The sequence below is a fragment of the Nyctereutes procyonoides genome, unplaced genomic scaffold, assembly GCF_905146905.1.
Source record: "Nyctereutes procyonoides isolate TBG_1078 unplaced genomic scaffold, NYPRO_anot_genome, whole genome shotgun sequence".
In the NCBI taxonomy this organism is placed as follows: Eukaryota; Metazoa; Chordata; class Mammalia; order Carnivora; family Canidae; genus Nyctereutes; species Nyctereutes procyonoides.
In genome coordinates, this window is record NW_026575146.1 from 62,183,102 (window position 1) to 62,204,735 (window position 21,634).

Consider the following 21,634-nt stretch of genomic DNA (forward strand, 5'->3'; position numbering starts at 1 on the left):
GTTTGTTCTAACTGAAGCCCCCTCAACTTAAAACAGATGCTATATACATAGGGTGTTACATGAACCTCATGTAACCACAAACTAGAAACTGATCATCGATACACAAAGAGAGAAGAATCTAAACATAACACTGAAGAATGTCATCAAATTGTAAGGGAAGAAAGCAAGAGAACAAGAAACGAATGGAGTACTATAAAACAACCAGAAAGCAATGAGCAAAATGGCAGTAAGTGTATCCAATCAATAATTACTTTAAAAAAATTAACTGCTACAATCAAAAGATACAGGCAGAAAACAAAAAGAACTAGGGTGACTGAATGGATAAAAAAAGAAGACCCATCAGATGTTGCCTACAGGTTACTCACTTCAGACCTAAAGACAGGCAGAAAGTGAGGGGTTAGAAAAAGGTCCTCCATGCAAATGGAAATGAAAAGAAAGGCTTGGGTAGCAATATGTGTGTCAGAACATATTTTACAACAAAAACTGTAATAAGAGACAAAAAGAACATTACAAAGCTGAAGGGAAGGGATCGAGTAGATGTAACAATTGTAAATATCTATGTATTCAACACACCATCTACATATACAAAGCAGCTGTTACAGACATAGAGGAAGAAAATGGCAGCAATACAGAAACAGTAAGAGGGTTTCATAGCCCACTTACATCAGTCTTCCAGACAGAAGATGAGAGAAGAGTGGCTTTGAACAACACTTTTACCTCATTGACTTCGTAGGTATATGTAAAACATCCCATCCAGAATCAGCAGAATACATAAAATTTTAGTGCACATGGAACATTCTTTAGGATAAATTGCATGTTAGGCCACAAAACAAGTCTCCATAAATTCAGGATTGGAATCCTATCAAGGGCAGGTCCTTTTCAGAGCACAGCAGTATGAAACTAGAAATCAGTTATAGGAGAATGTAGAAGGAACACAAGCACATGGAGGCGAAACAACATCAAATCGACAAATCAAAGAGGACTTAAAAAATACCTTGAGACAAATGAAAATGAAAACACAATGTTCCAGATGAATTCAGTAATGTACATACAAAACTAATATACAGAAATATGTTGTAAATATATACAAACCAGTATAAAGAAAAATCAAGAAAACAATTCCGTTGACAAGCGCATCAAAAAGAATAAAATAACCTGGGAATAAATTTACCCAAGGAGGTGAAAGACCTGTACTCTGAAAACTCTAAGGCATTGATGAAAGAAATTGAAAATGATACAAATAAATGGAAAAATATACCCTGTTTATGGGTTGGAAGAATTAATACTGTTAAAATGTTCATGCTACCCAATGCAATCTACAGATTTAATGCAATCTCTATTAAAATACCAACAGCTTTTTTCACAGAACTAGAATAGTCTTAAAATTTGTGTGAAACCAGAAAAGACCCCTAATTGTGAAAGCAATTTTGAGAAAGAACAAAGCTGGAGACATCATACTCCCTGATTTCAAGATACATTACAAAGTTACAGTTATCAAAACAGTGTGGTACAGGTAAGAAAACCAGACACATAGTGGAACTTCCTAAAGACCTCAGAACAAACCCACACCTATATAGTCAATTAACCTAGGACAATATACAACAGAGAAGACAGTCTCTTAAAAAAATGGTGTTGAGAAAACTGGATAGCTACATGCAAGAGTGAAACTGGACCATTTTTCCTTTTTTTTTTTAAGAGATTATTTATTCATGAGAGACACACAGAGAGAGGCAGAGACATAGCCAGAGGGAGAAGAAGGCTTCTTGCAGGGAGCCCGATGTGGGACTTGATCCCACTACCTCCAGATCACACCCTGAGCCAAAGACAGACGTTCAATCACTGAGCCACCCAGGCATCCCTGAAACTGGACCATTTTCTTCCACCATACAAAGAATAAGCTCAAGGCAGAATAATCTAAGTGTAAGACCTGAAACTCTAAAACTCCTAAAAGGAAACACAGGCCCTAAATTCTTGGGTATCAGTCTCAGTAATATGTTTTTGGATCTTTCTCCTCAGGCATAGGCACCAAAAAAGCAAAAATAAACAATTGGGACTATGTCTATTTTGCATAAGCTTTTGCATAGTTAAGGAAACCAACAAAACAAAAAGGCAACCAACCTACCAAATGGAAGAAGATAATTGCAGATAATGTATTCTAAGGGGTCAATATCCAAAATATAAAGAACTCATAGAACTCAAGAACAAAACAACAAACAATTCAATTTAAAAATGTACAGCAGGGATCCCTGGGTGGCGCAGTGGTTTGGCGCCTGCCTTTGGCCCAGGGCGCGATCCTGGAGACCCGGGATCGAATCCCACATCGGGCTCCCAGTGCATGGAGCCTGCTTCTCCCTCTGCCTGTGTCTCTGCCTCTCTCTCTCTCTCTGTGACTATCATAAATAAATAAATTTTTAAAAAATAATAAATAATAAAAATAAAAATGTACAGCAGGACAGACCAGGTGGCTCAGTGGTTTGGCGCCGCCTTTGGCCCAGGTTGTGGTCCTGGAGACCTGGGATCGAGTCCCACGTTGGGTTCCCTGCATGGAGCAGGGATCGAGTCCCTCTGCCTGTGTCTCTGCTTCTCTCTCTCTCTCTCTCTCTCTGTGTCTCTGTGTCTCTCATGAATAAATAAAGTCTTGAAAAAAAATCTCCTAAATACGACCTTTATTTTTTTTGTAAATTTATTGGTGTTCAATTTGCCAACATATAGAATAACACCCAGTGCTCATCCCATCAAGTGCCCTCCTCAGTGCCCATTACCCAGTCACCCCCACTCCCCGCCCACCTCCCCTTCCCCCACCCCTAGTTCATTTCCCAGAGTTAGGAGTCTCTCATGTTGTCTCCCTTTCTGATATTTCCCACTCATTTTTTCTCCTTTCCCCTTTATTCCCTGTCACTATTTTTTATATTCCCCAAATGAATGAGACCATATAATGTTTGTTCTTCTCTGATTGACTTATTTCACTCAGCATAATACCCTCCAGTCCCATCCATGTCGAAGCAAATGGTGGGTATTTGTTGTTTCTAATGGCTGAGTAATATTCCGTTGTATACATAAACCACATCTTCTTTATACATTCATCTTTTGATGGACACCAAGGCTCCTTCCACAGTTTAGCTATTGTGGACATTGCTGCTATAAACATCGGGGTGCAGGTGTCCTGGCGTTTCACTGCATCTGTATCTTTGGGGTAAATCCCCAGCAGTGCAATTGCTGGGTCGTAGGGCAGATCTATTTTTAACTCTTTGAGGAACCTCTACACAGTTTTCCAGAGTGGCTGCACCAGTTCACATTCCAACCAACAGTGCAGGAGGGTTCCCATTTCTCCACATCCTCTCCAACATTTGTGGTTTCCTGCCTTGTTAATTTTCCCCATTCTCACTGGTGTGAGGTGGTATCTCATTGTGGTTTTGATTTGTAAATACGACCTTTAAAAAAAAGAAATGGGCAACAGACCTGAGTAGACATTTTTCTTTTTTTCATGGAATGAATGAATGAATGATTTATTTATTTATTTATTTATTTATTTATTTATTTATTTATTTATTTATTTATTTATTTATTTGGAAGGGGGAGTGTGTAAGCAGGGCAGGGGCAGAGGGAGAAGGAGAGAAACTGAAACAGATTCTGCTCCATGTGGAGCTGTTGTGGGGCTCAATCTCCTGACCCTGCAATCATGAGCGAAAATCAAGAGTTGGCCACTCAATTTACTGTGCCACCCAGGCACCCCTGAGTAGATGTTTTTTCAAAGTAGACATACATACAGATAACCTCAACATCACTCTCATCATCAGGGAAGTGTAGATCAGAACCAAAATGAGCTCTACCACCTCCCCGTCACAATGGTAAGTATCAAAAAGGATGATAAAGCAAGTGTTGGCAAAGATGCAGAGAGAAGGGAACCCTCATACACTGTTGGTGGGAATGGAAGTTGATATAGCCAGTATAGAAAATGGTATGGAAGTTCCTCAAAAAATTAAAAATTACCATATGATCTAGCAATCCCACTCCTGGCTATTCAAAGAAAATGAAAACAGTAATTTGAAAAGACTTCTGTACCCCCATGTTTATCGTAGCATTATTTACAATAGCCAGGATATGGAAGCAACTCAAGTGTCTTTCGGTAGAAGAGTGAATAAAGATGTGATACACATACACACTGGAATATTACTCACCCATAAAAAGAAATGAGCTCTTGTGATGTGTGGCAGCGTACATGAACCTAGAGAGTATCGTTATACCAAGCGATAAAAGTCAGAGAAGGATGCATGCCTTTTACTTAGGTGTGGAATGTAAGACACAAAACAAATTAACAAACAAAACAAAAGAGAAACAGACTCCTGAAGACAGAGAACAAACTAGTGGTTCCTGGAGGGGAGCAGGGAGGAAGGCTAAAATAGGCGAAGGGGATTCGGATGTGTAAACTCCCAATTATAAATAGTCATGGGATTTGAAGTTCAGCACAGAGAAGACAGCCGATAATATTGTAATAATTATGTATGGTACCGAGTAGTTGCTAGACCTATTGTGGGGATTGTTTCATAATATATATAAATGTTGAGTCATGATGTGGTACACCTGAAAGTGGTATAATATTGCCTGTCAAGGACTTCAATGAAGAAAAATAGTAAAGCCGAGTTGCGGGAGCGGGGGAGAGTGGAAGGAAAGTAGAAAATATGTGATACTGTGGCTATAGACAAGCAAAGCTTATTTCTGAAGTGCTGCCTCTGTGCCACTGTATTTTAAGCATCTGCCAGGTGCTCTGTAACTGAAGGCCAATGTGTTAGTGAAGCTTTACCCGTGGGAATGAAGGGAGCATGCTTACAACCACAGTTGGGTAAAGTAGACCCAGGTTTGAGTACAGAAAGGACGAAAACAATATGGTGCCAAAGGTCTTGGATCCTGGCAGAAATCAGGGGGATTCCTTTTGAACTGGAGAAGGTGTGGTGGATGCGGAAGGGCGCAGGCAGCAGACAGCACCTGTGGAGATGCAGAAGTTGGGAATCAAGGTGTTGCATGCGTATGTGTGGCCAAGGCGGATATCCACAGGGACAGAGGGGATGCGAGAGACCCTGCAGAGAGCCTGTGTGACTGGGGAGAAGAGAGATGCTTTTGGAGATAGGGTACAGGAGCGGTGTCACATGGGCTCACTGTGGGGGTTGCTGGAGAGTTCAGTGCTCACCAGGGCTTCCTTTGACCTGGGTTGTCAGCATTGGGTGCTGAACTCTGGGTGGCATCATTCCATAGATCTCAGGACTTCCTGCAGCCATGCAGTGCTGTCCCAATGCAGAATCAGAGAGCAGGGGAAAGGGCAGCTTTGTGCATGGGTTGCTGGTTGCCGGTTGCATGCAATGAACACTGAAGGGAAGGGCAAGATCAAAGAGATTTAAGGTTCCTGGTCCTGGCCCGAGCATGGTGGAAGACTTGCAACAGTAGGAAGACTAGAGTGCAGGTGGGGGATGCGGAGGACGGGGCTGAGGATTGGGGAGGTTGGACAGGAGGAGCTGGGGGTGCTGATCTGGGCCAGCTTGGGCAGAACGGGCCCTGGGTGTGTCTGCTGAGGATTCTGGGAGCCAGTTGCTGCTGTGGACAGGGAGGGACCCAGACTCCTCCCAGCCTTACACTTTGCCATCCTCATCATGAGTCTTTTCGTTCACAGCCTATGGGCTTAGGCTCCACAAGGAGCAGCAGGTTCCATTGTTAAACAGTCGTCCTGTGTGTTTGCTTAGCTTCTAACCTACTAGTGTGCACGGAGTGCCTTCTTTTGCAAGTATTTTGCCATAAGCATGGTGTCTTTTGCCTCATTTCTTTGATGAGATGCTGTTTCAACTTCATTTATTAGTTCTGTAGCAGTATTATTTGGGCTCTTAGTGGTTTTCTTAGCTCTGCAGTCTTCTTCACGTCTCAGTTTTGATTTATCATTGCCCTTGCCTCTCGCATATCGATTTCATGTCCCTCTGTATCACAGGAGCTTTGCATTAGTCCTTGCATGGCGCTCCCTCAGTGAAGATCAGTGTCCCTGGCACACGTGTGCTGTCGCTGGGCCCTGTGGGTATCTTGTGTGGTCTGCCCAGAGGAGTGAGGAGGCCAGCGTAATTTGGGGGAGCCACCGTGCCGGTGTGCTTTCATCACCCACATGCTTCTTTATCGTGAGCCTCTGTCGGGACTACTGTTCTGCTACACAGTGCGTGAACTTTGGGTTGAGGGCTGCATACTGCCTGTGTTCCTGTCATCTGAGGGGATGGGAAGAGGGAACAGGAGGAGCAGGACTCATCCCTTGGGCACTGGAAGCAGCCTTGTGGTGCAGCTGTGCAGAAGCCTTGCCCCAGGCTCCTTCTGCCTCATCAGGGCCATACTTGTTTCCCATGAGATACACCCTTGTACAACCTGTTCCCCAGCTAGGGACAGGGGCTGGGACTCTGAGAACAGCAGGGCTCTGCGCCTGCCCCAGACTCCCACCTCCAACCCCTGTAACACTGCTGGCAGCTTGAGATAGGAAGGCTTAGCGAAATCCAGGTGTGTGCCTGTTTGGTGGGGGGGGGGGGGGGGCGGGTGTGCATCCCAGGGAGGGGGGGCGTCCCAGGAGGAATGAGAGAGCAGCAGGAGGAGTGGCCTGGTTTGCGTGTTGGCCCCATGCCTGACTGACCTTGACATGGGGCCTCTGTTTCCCTGTCTACATGAAGGGCACCGGTGGTCCTGCATCATAAGGGGGTTGGGAGGAGCAGAGGGGCTAATGCTTGTGAGTCAAGTGGGGCCAGTTCGCTGCTCCCAGCAGATGTCTGCTCCCCCCAGTAGGTGTTTGTAAGCCACCTGCTTGGGCACTTCTCCCCCTCAGTTACCCTTGATCCCTGTGATCTTTCTTCCATAAGATCATTTTTGCCTTCCTCGTCACTCAATTCTTGCTGATCTTTGGCAGTCATTAGATAATCATGATCCTTTCTGCCTTCCTTGTCCAGATTTCCTCTCATCAGATAAAAGCCGAAATGGCATCTGACCATTCTGTGTGGGACAGCACATGAGGAGAAAGGCCTGTCTCTCGAAAAGTGCTTCGTTTTTAAAATTTGTCATGGGGATGCCTTCACACTCTTTGTCCTCACATAAGAGATGGGTTGTGGTAGCCCCGACACAGGTCTTGCCCACACACCAGCTTTGCTCCATGTGGCCTGACCTTCAAATCTGTCATGTGTGTTTCCTGGCCTGATTTTCTACAATTATGCCATAGGATTGTGGCACTTCTCTCTCCTTGCTGTTCCCCACCTTTTATTTCCTCTCCCACATTGAGTTTTCAACTAATTGTTGTTAATTGTTAAAGAAAAAGACTAGGAATTAGCAGTGAACTAGCTGAGGATCTGTCCTACAAAAATCTGTGGTATACATGTTAAATCTCTAATTGATGCATATTATGTTTCCAGTGTTTAAAGAATTTTCCATTTCAAATACTGAGAGTATGGCTTAATTTTAATATTTGCATCTCAAACTTAATTTTTCAAAGGAACATCTTTGTCAATCCATTGTTAACATCAGCCACCACATTTTGCACAATGAGGGTAAAAGAACTTTTATTGTTCTTACTAGGATGGCAGTAATTAATAGTTGTCGCCTCTGAAAGTTCCATTCAGATGTCCTCCTAGAACAGGGGGAAGATAGGGATTACCTCTCCGGAGCCTCCTATGTGTGCTGTGTGATCAGCAGGACTCTGGGAGTGGGTGAAGGGGAACAAGGGAGAGGCTAGTCTGTCCCCTCCGGGCCTTTGTCCTTATCCTCAGCAGCATATACAAGAGGTGAGCTGTGAGATTTGGGGAGAAAAGGAAAGAGCATTAGCATTTACCCAAGGTAATTTCACATATATTTTATATCCATCTGTGCCTTAAGGTAGTTTGAAATACGAAATCCTAATATAAATATATGAAAACATCTTTATTAAGCCTGCATCTGAAGTTTCTGTGCATTTATGAGCAAGCTGAGTAAGTAGGAGCAAAATGAGTAACTGGGAAGTCTACAGGTACAGTGTTTGGGGTTTTACCCCACCATTTTATTGTGAGAGTTTTGTCATTTTAAATGATTTCTGTTAATACTATACAATGAACATTTGAAAAATACATATCAGATAATTGTTATAAATTAGCCAGCTGAGCTTGAATAGGCAAAAGCTGTGGGAGAACTCGTGTGTGTTGTGTGTTGTGGGAGCTGCTGGTTCAGGAAGAGGTTGGAATTGATGGAGAGTATGTGTTTGTTTTATTTCATTTTGGATGTGGGGAGAAGGTTACTTGTTTTTGACAGGTTTTCTTCTTGCAGCATGAGTTAAGAGTTATGAAAAACTGACTGGGTGTTGGATGTATCTTACAGAAATAATTTGTTTCCAGTAAGTTAAGAGTTGCTTCATCTTGCTTGGATATGCTCTGAAGAGTGGCTCATTCTCTCCACTAATATGAAACAGTTGTTGACTATTCCCCTAAATAACAGAGCCTCATACTGTCATTTCACCGGCTAGTTGGCACTTGTCCCAATCAGGAGCAATGCTGATTAGTTCATCTTTGTAGTTTCAGCCACTGTGAAATGCCATGCTCATTTTATTTTGCTCATTTTGCTCTTTGTTTTCTGTTCACAGTTGAAACAAAGAAAAGTGAGCTGGCCACCCTGGCCCGCACCCTCCTGGGGGCGGTGGGGGTGGGGGGGGGTTGCGCCTGGTCTTCGGCTCCACCTCTTCTGTGCCTCTGGCCTTTTCCTGCATTAGGAGCCCTAAGAACCATAGGATGAGGTAGAGGCAGGCCTGCATCAGCCACAGAGAGTAAGGGGGAGGAAGATCTGCCCCCAGAATGGGAGGTGGACACGAGTGTGCGGGTCTTCTGTCTTGTGGACATTGCATTGAAATACATTTCTCTGCAAAAACATGTTGCCCGTAGGAATTGACCACTGTGTGCTCTTGTGAAGCTTTCTGCCATTTTGCACTGCCCTGATACTGATAATCCACCTATCCTTTGTTCCAGTTTTGTTCCTACGCTAACTCCCACTAAGACTTCGTTCTAACAACAGAAGGGTAACTGTTTGGGAAGCCATGCCTCTTCTGTCTTCTAGAGGGAGGTGGCTTGCTGTTAGGAGAAGCAGGTGGGCTGCAGAATCAGACTCCCCTCCTTCACCCCCTGGTTTACCTGATGGGAACAGGTGACCTCTCTGAGCCTTCGATCCTCTGATGTGTGAAATGAGGACTAATGATAGTAAGCAGCCCCAAAGCATTCGCACAAAAAGTATAAGAAATAGGGTGTTAAATGACATAGTACATAATGGTTGCTATTTATCTATTAATAATGGCTCTGCTGTGCCAGAATCTTCAAATTTTTTATCATGTGACCTGCTTTTGATAAGGAAAAAGAGTATTCAGATCTTCATGTCCACTCCACTGTTTAGTCATTTTGTCACATGTTTGTGTGTATTGTTTCATTTATCAATAATACCTTACAGTGACTATGCTTATGCAGATGTCTGTGATATCCAGGGAGAAAATATGTGCGTATCGATAAGTCTTCACATGTGTCTTTAGTCCTTTCCTAGACCCCTCATTTAACGGAAGAGTTGGGTCCAGTTTTTATGAAGCACCAAAGGGTCCACTCTTTATTGTTATAGTTAAATTAATACATTTTAGAAAGGCTAGAAGCACCACTGATGTGATAGTTGACAAAGACTATGTTTTTCATAGGATGAGCTTTGCAGAAGGAACATCTTCTGTATTATACTCTCCCCATCTTCCCCTGTTACTTTTTAAAGATAATGGTTAACATGTTCTGTTCATCTCTTCCTTAATTTTGAAAGACTGGAGGATGATTTTGAAGTTTTAGAAAATACCGTGTGAATGTGCCCTAGAAAAACTGCTTTCGGTAAAGTACAGGTGAGCAGAAGAAGAGATGGCTTTTAGAGCATGGGCAGTCCACTACCCAGTCTTTGTGCTTGGCAGGCTCTCAATGTCCACACCATGTGGGGCCTCTTCCCTCATGAGGCCTGGGCATACAGACTGCCAAAAGAATGTGGCAGGAGACGGGAAATCACTCCCAGGTCTGTATTGGTACATTGCTCACCGTAGGGAGCCACTTGCCAGGTCAAGAGGCAGCCCTATGGAGTGGCTCATGGGGCGGAGTTGCAGAGGCAAGAAGCCAAGAGGCAACCTAGACACAGCATAGGGCTGTGGCCTCCACGGTAGTATAAGAACAGGCGAACTGTATGGTTTCTGACATTCTCCCTTCTCATGTGGGCATGACAAAGGTTATACAGACTGTAGAACATGCACTGCCTCCTTCTCCCTTTGTGCAAAGCACTTTCCTGCTGGATAGATGAGCTAGGGGTATGTCGTGCACCTTAGCTGCTTATGGATTAAGGTGCTGTACATGTTAAAATGAACTGTAGATCTTATCAGAGTTTCTTTGGTTTTGCAACAGAAACAAACATTGCAGCCAAAAAGGAGCTCACAGGAGGCTGAAGGGACAGGAGACTGACCTGCGCGGTCCAGTGCTGTGGCTACAGACCACATGTCTGTTTAAATTGATTAAGATGAACTAAGGTGAAAACATGAGCCACACTCAGCACATTTCAAGTGCAGGGCAGCACTCTGTGGCTAATGACTCCTGTATTGGATGGCTCACATGCACACCTTTTCCCCCATCACAGAACGTTTTGTGTGGCAGCACGGCATTAGCCAGACTTGCCTAAAATCCAATGCTTGAGTTGGTGAAGCTAACTGCTCCCTTAATTCTGCCCTCGCTCCGTGCATGATTCAGACTGTAGGAGAGTGTCATCTGCCTGTGGCTTGTCTGTGCTGGGGCGGGAGAGAGGTCCCGGCGGAAGCGTCTGGCAGTCCTCGGGCCACTGAGTGCAGAGCCTCTGCAGCTCCGAAGGGTGGCGGAGGGCAGTGCGGGGCAGTATGGTGGAGGACACGGGGCGGCCCGGAATAGGCACACGTCTACCCTGGCAGTCTTCACAGTGGTTTTAAAAACTATGTGTATTTCATCTGGTATATAACAGTCTCTTTTTTCAAAAGTCAAAATAAATATAACAGGGCTTCAAGTATTTGTTGTAGAAATTATACATAAATATTTTAAAGGAAATACATTTTTTTTTCTTAATGAATAAAACCTTTGCATACTTATTTCCTCTGACAGTGAATGGGAGACTGGTCAAGAAAGCTTTCTAGAGTACATTTTAATGAAAACTAAGTCACAAAGGTTTTGATTTTTTTTTTTTTTTTTGGCAGCTTAATTTGCTCTGGAAAAAATATTTTTGATGTCTAACCTTTTTTCCTCTGCCCCAGTTCTGAAAATTTTTTAGCTTTTATTAACAAGGCTCCTTTAGAATATACCACATAGAGCTCAAACTGATGTATTTCTGTTAGATTCTGCTGGAGTTTAGCTGGGTAGGTTTTTCTTCCCACTCATCCCTGTGTTATTTCTTTCTGTATGCCCATGTGTGTTTTCTCTCACTACTTTACAACATGCTAAAAATCCTTGGGGAACAGAAAGTATTACAACACTTCAAGCATTGGTCACAAATTGAAGGATAAATATTTTTATGGTTTTTGTATGATTGTGACATGATCTATCATGAGACCAGTAAACACGCCATGTTTGTTCACATTGTGCATTCCTCTTTGACCTCGATGTTTCATTATAAAAGCAAAAGGAAGTTGGTTTTGTAAACATCTGGGCCAGATCTATCAAGAAAGCTCTTGCCTAAAGCCTTGTGACAGAGTTTCACAGTGATCAGTTGCAACAGGCATTATAATCCAAAACTAACATTTTCCTTCCACAATTCAAGGAAAAAGTAACTTTAATTGGCTTTCTATTTATGAGAGGGGATTTAGACATAATTCAAAAGCGATACTCAGTTCTAGAAGTCAGAGATCCTTTCTCATTATGGCAGCAGATGCCATTAATGTGGTAGCTACATAACTTTTCAACTTGGTGAATTTGTTAGCAGTGTTCTCTGTATTACTGTGGCTTCTTTTTTCATGAAGTTGTAAAAGAAGGGAAAAGGTAAAGGCTAAAAAAGAAGCTTAAAAAACAGAAACAGAGAATATGGCATTTTCTACCTTGTAAATGTTACTGAAACATAATTTGTGATCCATAAGCTGTGGCAGTTATTTATATATTACATTATAACTGATTGTGAATTGTCAATAAGCTTGCTTTAAACTGTTTAAATAATGTCAATATAACAAAATGAAGGTAACATCTGTGTTTGGTTTATTTTAGACTTTCAGTTTAGGACTTTAGTCTGGGAGTCCCAGGTTGGGCCAGCAAGCCCACGAGGCTGTGAGGAATACAGAGCAGTGGGGGACATCGCCAAATAATGTGAAAATCTTGACCTCTTCCCTTTGCTGGCAAAAACAAGCTTGCTGTGTTTAAGCTATTGCTCATCTAAAGTTGCTACTTTAAAGTAAATTTGAGTGGCATAATCTGAGGAGAGATTACATAGAACAATCCTTGATGCCTTCTTAAAATAACAGATGTTAAATTCTGGGAAATTTTTAACAGGAACATAAAATTTCAAATATATTTTCATTCTATCCACATGGTAAGTAAACATGAGAACATTTTGTTACATGATTTAAACAGTTTCACCAAGCAGGGTAGCAACTGCTCATTGCTTACTTGTTTCCATTTTCCCTTAGTGATAAGAGCCCAGGTTCATTCCCTATTTATGGCAAAATACAAGACAAGACGGTAACCTTTCCCGCCACCTGCAACCACGTGACCAAGTTCTACCCAGTGAGGTGGAAACAGGGGTGTTGGCTAGGGCTTAATCAGTGCCTCTGAAAGCACAGCACTCTTGCCTTTCCTTCTCCTTAGTTTGCACACATGATGACAAGACTTCAGCCTTTTTGAACCAGGAGATAACCTGGAGGACAGAGTATGCAGGTCAAGGACAGCAAAGGAGGAAGACAAGAGCTTGTGCTCTGACTTCTTTGCCGTTTGTGATATTGATGCAGCCTTGAGAAAATTCTCCTAAATTTTGTGGTTGACTTCAAAGGTTTCAAGGAAGTGGTCGAATCAGAGTAATAAAATTGTAGGTCCTGTGAAAGAGGCTGGATTTAATAGAGTGGACAGTGAAAAGGTTGGAGATGTGGCAGCATCACACAGCGAAGCCTGACTGCCAAAGACTTGTTCCCCACGTGCATTTTGTTGGCACCCGTCCTCCATGCTCATCTTTTAGAAGAACGGAGCCTCGAAACTCAGCCCAGAATCACTGAGAGAATATGACTTTTGGGAAAGGTCCTACATCTTCGATATGCATCCAAAGTCATGGCTCTTGTATGGATGCTGGATTAAATGCTGCCCTGTGGAAAGAAACCAGGGTTCGGGGAAAGTGGCCCATTCAGGGTCTGGGTAGGAGATGTACTAGATGAGCTTGGAATATTTTGTGATCCTAGGGCAATGAGAAGTTATCAGAGACTATTAAGGTCATATCAGAAGGTCACTAGAGGCAGTCTAAGTCTGTTCCCACTGGCCAAAGATGGGCCAGTTGGAACCTCAGTACAGATGAACCTGGTGCATGCTAATGCATCCATCAGATAATGTGAAAATCTGTAAGCCTGTGAAGGTTCTCAGAGACTAGAAACTTGTCACCTTTGACAGATTTTAGGGAGCCACATTGTTAATCCTGAAAATTAGTAAATGAAGGAAAAGAATCAACCATGGAAAAACTGCAGTTACAAACTCATTTTTGTTATTGATAGATTTCAAGCAAAAACGACAGACATCCATTTTAAGTATTTGTATCCTGTTTTTGTTTTTGTTTTTGTTTTTGTTTTGTCCCTGGCTTCTGACAGTGGTTCAGAGCTACCTGCTTCCAGAATGTGAGTGCCAAGAGCATGTTAGATTTGGACATGAATGAGCCCTCTGACAGTTCTGAAATTGTTTATTTTCATCATATGTTTAATGGCATGAGGGAGGAAATATAATTCATACTTGATGGATTTGTTTTCTGCAACCAAACATACTCCCTCAGTGAATTCAATATGTGTTAAATAATTAGGTAATTGGTATTTAGAAATGCTAAATATATGCAGAAATTGTGGTCAACTGTTGTTACCTGGCAGTTTAAGAGAGTTTTTCCAGCTCTTTTATTAGTAGTTGGGGAAATGAGTTGGTGCTTTTGAAAGGACCAAGGAAGTATTACTATTTTTCCGATTTAGAGTAGTAGGTTTCCAGTATCCCAATGTTTGCTATTCCACAGGTTTTAAAACAAAGAAAGCCTGTTTCAGGAGTTGTGATAATCGGCATCTTGTGTACATTACCCCCTCCTATCCCCAGAATGAGTGTCAGTTCTGGGTCCGTGATTGCAGCCACTCATGTCTTATTCTCCTTACCGTCCCGCACCACCAGGGTCATACCCGTGACTTCCATGCCATCACCACTGGCTGCGTTCCTTATTGAGATTTCCTGTGTGTGGGTCTACAGCATCCCCACTGTCCAGGCCTCCTTGGACCTCACCAAATCACTGTATCTGTGGCCCTTTTCATCTCAGCACATCCCTGCTCTGGCACCCAGCCTTGGTCTCATGGTCCTTCGTCAGAATGACTTCCTTACAAGTAACCTTATCTCTCTTCACACCAGCCTCACAGGGAAGTCGGGAGGCCAACATGAGTTAGTTCACAGATAGGAAACGCTCAGGACTGCTCACATAATGTCATTGCCTGGGGTCTGCTCGGTCAGTGTCCCCTCTTGCTCTTCCTTTTCTGCCTCCCTCTCTGTGTACTTGTCCAGCTTATCTCTGCCTTTGCTGTGCCTGCACCCAGATGGCCACCAGTTGCTGGGAAGGAGCAGATGACCATGCTAACTCGTCTTGTGACCACAGATCTTGGATATGTCATCTGCTTTGCCCAGCAGTTCCCCCACACTTCCCTCACATGTTTACTTCCCACTCCCCAAAATATGTGTTCAGCTCACTTTCCTTGGTCCATCTACACTCACAGACATTGTTGGTACTAATAACAGAAAACCCTACTTCAGGAGCTGGATCTCTAAGAAAGTGCCAAGTAATCACAGAAAGTCTCCAAGTAAGGCAGTTTGGGGACTGCTGAGTTTGGCAGCCCAGTGAAGTCTTTGTGCTGTGCCATCTTTATTTGGAAGACTCTGCCCTTGCTGCTTCCATCATGGTCATGAGGTGGCTGTCCTTGCTCCAGGGGTCATGTGTGGATGTGGTCACACCTAGGAAAACACCTCTTTATTCCTGGATGCCTTGATTCCTGTGAGGACAGACTCTCCCAGAAGATCCTTGCAGGCTTCCTAGAAGAAGACTGGAGTGAGCAGTAGGGGGCAGACGCCCAGGAGTGATTGGCTGCGGCTGAGCACCACCTTCCTGCATTTATTCCACCTCACTCACGCAACTGGGCACCTCCCAGGGTCTCATTGAGTCTCTCTGCTCCTTTCTATTCTAACCAGTGTCCCGAGGTGGTCTCATGCAGGCCCTTGGCTCTGAATGCCATGTGTGTGATGGTCATCATGAATAAGCATTAGACAGCATATCCGGTCACATCCTTGCCTGCTCCACTTCTGTGTGGAGCTTAACATGGCCTGAGCACACCCCACTGCCTCCTGTCTTCCCCGTGTCAGAGAAAATGCCCCCTACCATTCCTGTGCTCTAGTCAGAAAACCGGTTTATGGATTAATTTCCCAGTCTCCTCATATCTTTTTCACTAGTTTTGGACAGTTACACCAAATTCCCCTCCCTGACCCCCCCACCGTGTGCTACCCTACTTCCATTCCAGCCACCGTCATGTGGCACTTGGATGACACCAGCAGCCTCCTGCTGGGCACCCCTGTAACGTGTTCTCTGCCAGACTTACAAAGGATCTCTTAAAACACAAATCAAATTATGTCACCTTATGCTCAGAACCTCCAGCGTCTTTGCGTCACCCGTAGAGTAAGATGGAAACTGCACTGCGTTTGTGTGATCTGAACCTGCCTGTCCCACTCCCTTCCTTCTACTCCCCTCACATTCCTTCCCCCTGTGTTCCTACAGTAATCTCCTTCCCAAATATGCTGAGCCAGGCTTCACTGTAGGCCTTCACGTAGCTGGTGTCCTCACCCATCTTCGTGTGGCTGCCTTGTTAGCATTCAGGCACAGGTTTCACATTTATCCACCAGGGCTCTTCCCCAGCCACTCAATCTAAATCAGACATATAGCGGTTATCTCACAGCCTGTTCCTCTGCCTTAAATTCTCTCCATGGCACTTGTTCTGTCTTGTTCCTGTGCTTGTTAATTGCTCTTCTTCTTTCCTCTCTGCCTCTAAGATGTAATGAGCTTTTTAAGATTGGAGAATCTATCTGGTTTACTACTGTGTGTTCAGCACCCGGGACAGCATCTGGCACACAGTAGGTCACTAAACCAATAAATTAAGAGATTGAACACATGGATTTTATTTGCAAAAAAATACAATAGATACACTCCCATTTGGCTTCATCTATTTTTGAGAAAGACAAAGACAAAACTACTAGTTACATTGTTTGTGTCCTTCATGACGTAGAAAACATCCAATAGAAATTGACTCAGACTATCCTAAAAGAAAAGGAAATTTATTGTAAGGTTTCCAGAATTAATAGATGGGTAGATAACAGGGCTTAGAACACAAAGTGGAACCTAGGAGCCCTGGAATGAGATAGCCCGCACTGGCTGGCAGAGCGTGGCCAGGATCACAGTATAAACACAAGGATCATCGGGTCTGTACATCCCCCTGCCCCTGTGTTGTCACAAGGTCACCCATTCAGGATGCCTGGTCCTGAGAAATCACATCCCATGGACCAGACCTCTTGGTTGCCTGCCCAACTGGGCTAGGGCTGAGAGAAGGAGGTTCTAGCCCCTTGGCCTCCATTGGAAGATCTACTGACTGTCCCAAGCCACCTACCAGTAGGGGGTCTCCAGAAGCAAGACCAAGATTTTAATGAAGGCAGCCAAACATAGATACTACTGAAAGCAAATTGGGACCTTGTTTTGAAATTTCTTTCCAAATCTGTTGGGACCCTCCTACACATAGTGTGAGCCTACCTACCTTTGTCTTCCTGGCTCATCATGACTATAGCTGATCTTCAAACCCAAATCTTCACTATAGAATGATGATCCCACACCACTGCTTTCTGAGGTTGCTGTCAGATGCTCAGTGGCTTCCTGTCACCCTCAGTAAACCCTAGGACCGTGCAGGGGGCCCACAGTATCTGGCCCTGCTCCTCTTGGGCTGTGTTTGCTGCCACCTGCATATCCCTGCTCTGTGCTCTAGTCACTCCGGTTTCCCTGTGTTCCTCCATGAATCAGACACGGTCTCCACAAGACCTGAGCACTGGGGCACTCCCTGCTTTCTCCTGGTCTCAGCTCCAGTGTCACCTCCTGAGAGCCCCTCCCTGGTCATCCTGTCTTATGCTGTGTGCACTCCACACCCCGACACTCTACTGTTCTGCTGCCTGACAGTATGTCTTCGTTGGCTCGTTGTGGGCTTCTCTATGAGAGCGTAAGATCCAGACGGGTGGGGGGGGGTGTTTATTACACAACCGTATCTATGTGCCTGGGGCAGGAAGCCGCAATAAGTACTTGTTGAACGCGTGAACATTGTGTTACCATGTTGGAAATGACGCTATTACAGTATCATATTACCTATACATTGCAGATTTTTTTGGAAACACAGGAAGGCAGAATAAAAAAAAAAAAGAGCTATCATCTGACTCCACAGAGACAACTTTCTAGGCAGGTTCGGTATGTGTATGCCTGCTTACATTATTACATACTGATGCATACCATACACACACCTCTTATTTCCTACAAGAAGCCATCAGTTCTTTTCATAAGTCGCTCTTTGTATTTTTTTACCACATAGTAGATAAGAATCAGTCAGAGGTAAGTTTGAATCCTGTTTCTGCAACCTAACTTTCTGACTTTGGGCAAACTGTTAAAACTCTCTGAGCCTCAGAGCAGGGCATGACCAGGAGTCAGGGCTCCAGGTCGGAAGCTCTTGGGACAGACAGTAGCGTAAGTTCTGGGGAGAGGCTGGCAGAACTCTGAGATCTTGACGTATTAGGGCTGCTGCCAGAGCGGAACAGGTTGCATTCCACTGGGGACCACCTCAGGTTTGGTCCCACTGTTTAGTCTTGTCAGTCCTCGAGGCTGTATGGAGAGGTGGCATTTTATCATCCTAAACTCCAGTCCTATGGGAAGTAAGCAGGTTGTGTGATCTAGTGGGTGAGCCTGGTATAAGAGAAGCAGCGGACAAATAGGACATGGTGTCTTTGTTTTTACTTAAGGCTAAACTGATAGTGGAATTGAATATTCAGAAAGAATTGATGAAAGATGAACTGAAGTAAATTCTCTCTAATAATCCTCTTTGCATTTGGAACTGAAATCAGACGCCTTTTCCCTCATATCAGGTCTCGGTGGCGCTTCTTGTCTCTCTGGTTGCAGGATGGGGTCGGTGCTGCACCGAGCCTTGACTCTCCTAACAGGCACTCGTGTTTTGTTTCGTTTTATAATGGAAAATTGCTATTCACAAACAGAAGCACTTCCAAGCTGGAGTAGAATGTTGACATAAAAATATTTTCTGTTGGGACGCCTGGGTGGCTCAGAGGTTGAGCACCTGCCTTGGCCTCAGGTCGTGATCCTGGGGTCCTGGGATCGAGTCCCACATCAGGCTCCCTATAGGGAGCCTGCTTCTCCCTCTGCCTGTGTCTCTGCCTTTCTATGTGTCTCTCATGAATAAATAAATGAAAAAAAAAAAACCTTTAAAAAAGGTATTTTCTATCTAGGGTTACTATTTGTGAGATACTGGTGGAAATCTTAGATTCCTCATCAATTGTATCTAGTTTTTTGTATCGTGATGCCCTGTGGTTTAGTAACTTCCATTTGTATGGCTCTTGCTCACACTATCAGTGTTAATTGAGGAAGGCAAACTGAACAGGTCACATCATTTTTATAAACTTGGAAGTCACAAATTTTATATGACTGAGGGAGTAGGGAGGCAGTTACCTCTAGTTCTGTCGAACTTTGATTTCTGCAGACTGGTTGCAGCACAGAAAAACTGGCCAGATGATTTGTCACCAGACAGGTTTCCTAAAGATAAAATTTCAGTAGGAATGAGCAACTTAAATAACGTATTAGTGTGACTATTCAAGAATGCCCCTTTCAACAAATGGTGTTAGGAAAACTGACTTCCACATGTGAAAGAATGAAGTTGGACCCTTACCTTACACCATAAATAAAAATTAGTTTGAAATGGATCAAAGAGGGGCACCTGGGTGGCTCAGCACTTGAGCACCTGCCTTCCACTCAGAGTGTGATCCCGGGTCCTGGGATCGAATCCCACATCAGGCTCCCTGTGGGGAGCCTGCTTCTCCCTCTGCCTTTGTCTCTGCCTCTCTCTCTCTCTGTGTCTCTCATGAATAAATAAATAAATAAATAATTTTTTAAAAAAAGGATCAAAGACCTTAAATGTAAGAATTGAAACTATAAAAATATCTTAGAAGAAAACAGTAGAAGAACTTTGTGACCTTGGATTTGGCAATGATTTTTTGGATATTACACCAAAAGCACAGGCAATATAAGAAAAAAAATGGATTTCATCAAAATTAAAAACTTTTTGTGCTTTAAAGGACAGAGGAAAAAGGCAATCCACAGAACGGGAAGAAATATTTGCAGATCATATATCCGATAAGTGATTACTATCCAGAATATATACAGAACCCCTATAATCATCTCCAAAAAGCAACCCAATTAGAATATAGGCAAAGGACTTAAATAGATGTTTTTTTTCTGGAAGAAAATACACAAATGGCCAATAAGCAAGTGAAAAGAAATTCAGTGTGACTAGTTGTTAGGGAAATCATAAACCACAGTGAGATACCACTTCACACCCATCAAGAAGGTTACCATCAAACCCTCCTCTTCCTCCCCTTCCCCCCCGCCCCTCCCCCTGCAAATAAAATACTACAGAGAAGAATGCTTATTAGTGAGAATGTGGAATTAGAATCCTTGTGCCCTGTTGATAAGAATGTAAAATGAGCAGCTAGTAGCAAAAAGTGCGGCTATTCTTCAGGAAAATTAAACTCAAATTTTTCTGTATGATCTAACAACTCTGTCTCTGGATATCTACCCAAAAGGACAGAAAGTAGAGTCTCAGAGATATTTGTTCCCACATGCATGGCAGCATTATTCTTAATAGCTGAAAGGTAGAAGCAACCCAAGTGACCATTACTGGGTCAGTGAATATATAAAACTTGGTATTTATACAATGGAATATTATTCAGCCTCATGAAGGGAGGAAATGCTGACTCCCTACAACCGGACGAACCCAGAGGACAATATGCTTAGTGTGATATATCAGACACAGAAGGATGAGCACTGTATGGGCCCACTTACATGAGGTTCCTAGGGTGGATGGCTTGTGATGTCACCCTATAGGCTGAGTCTTAGATGCAGTGTTAGTTGGTGAGCCAAGGTGAGGATTTTCCTAGATCCTCTGGTGAGGATTGTTTTCAACAAAACCAGGAAGCTCTCTTGAGCAGGAGGTCATGTCCTCCAGCAGACTCTTCTGGTATGCATCCATTTCACCAAGCAGGACTTGAGTTATATGCTGTTCAGCTCAGGGAATGGATGTGTTTTGTGGCCTCTGTTTCATCACCGTTCTTTCTTTAACTTCTACAAAATCCTCATTCCTGGAGAATAACTATGAATGAAATGATAGGATGAATGGGTGTAAGCTCTATGGACTTGCAAGACTCCATGGTCCCAGTTGAATAGAAAGTATGACATTAACAGGGATTGTTGAGGGTCACATCGGCTGATTTTGACCAGTCTACATCAGACTTTTCACAGAACACAAAAGAGAATCATCTCCTAATGTGCTTATCATGAATACTGTCTCCATAAGTTGGTCCGTCTCGTGAAAATTCTCATCAGCTCCATGAGGAAATAGAGCTGTATGGGTTGTATTTATATCTCTGTTCTAATCAGCTGCCATTGGGAGCACCATAAATAACTTGTCTTTTCCCTGCAGCTTGTCCCATAAGTTCTTAGACCCATCTTTCCCACACCGAGCAACATCACCGTTTACAGTTAGATTTAAATTTGTCAATGCTTCATTTTGTTCCAACACACGTTTTTCTGCCACATCAAGTAAAACACTTATAAATTCACCATCTCTTACTGCTGAGGCAGTGTAAACACTTAATAAATTGTATTTTATAGAAGCAGTACTCATTTGTGTTCAAACCCAGTCCCAATTGAAAGTATCAGTCCTTTCCAACTCACTGAGTTTTGTGTATGTTTGTTTTTCTGAATCCCCCATGTTTCCTAAATGGCTTCTCATGGTTCTTAAATGCATCTGCTTAATACCAATGCAGGCGTGCTAGCTTTATTTGTTCAAAATGTAGGAATATATTTCATCACTGAAGGGAAATACGCTTTCTGGAACCTGTGGTCGTTATTTTTCACTTCGCCACTTTTGACTGGGACGTGTGGACCAAACAAAACCCAGTGAGCTTGTTTGGATGACGGGTCGCCAGTGTGCTTTCCTGGCCACCAGTGCCTTGGGGCAGCCCCTCAGCTGCCCTAAGGATGAGATTTGGGGGGAAAATTAAGGAGACAAATCATGAGAGACTCCTAACTC

The 21,634-nt window shown here is 43.5% G+C and overlaps 1 protein-coding gene across 2 annotated transcripts in view; it reads left to right on the forward strand.

Moving 5' to 3' along the window:
- AUH (AU RNA binding methylglutaconyl-CoA hydratase) overlaps positions 1 to 21,634 on the forward strand; it is a 161,668-nt gene that overhangs the window by 129,286 nt on the left and 10,748 nt on the right. The window lies entirely within an intron of this gene.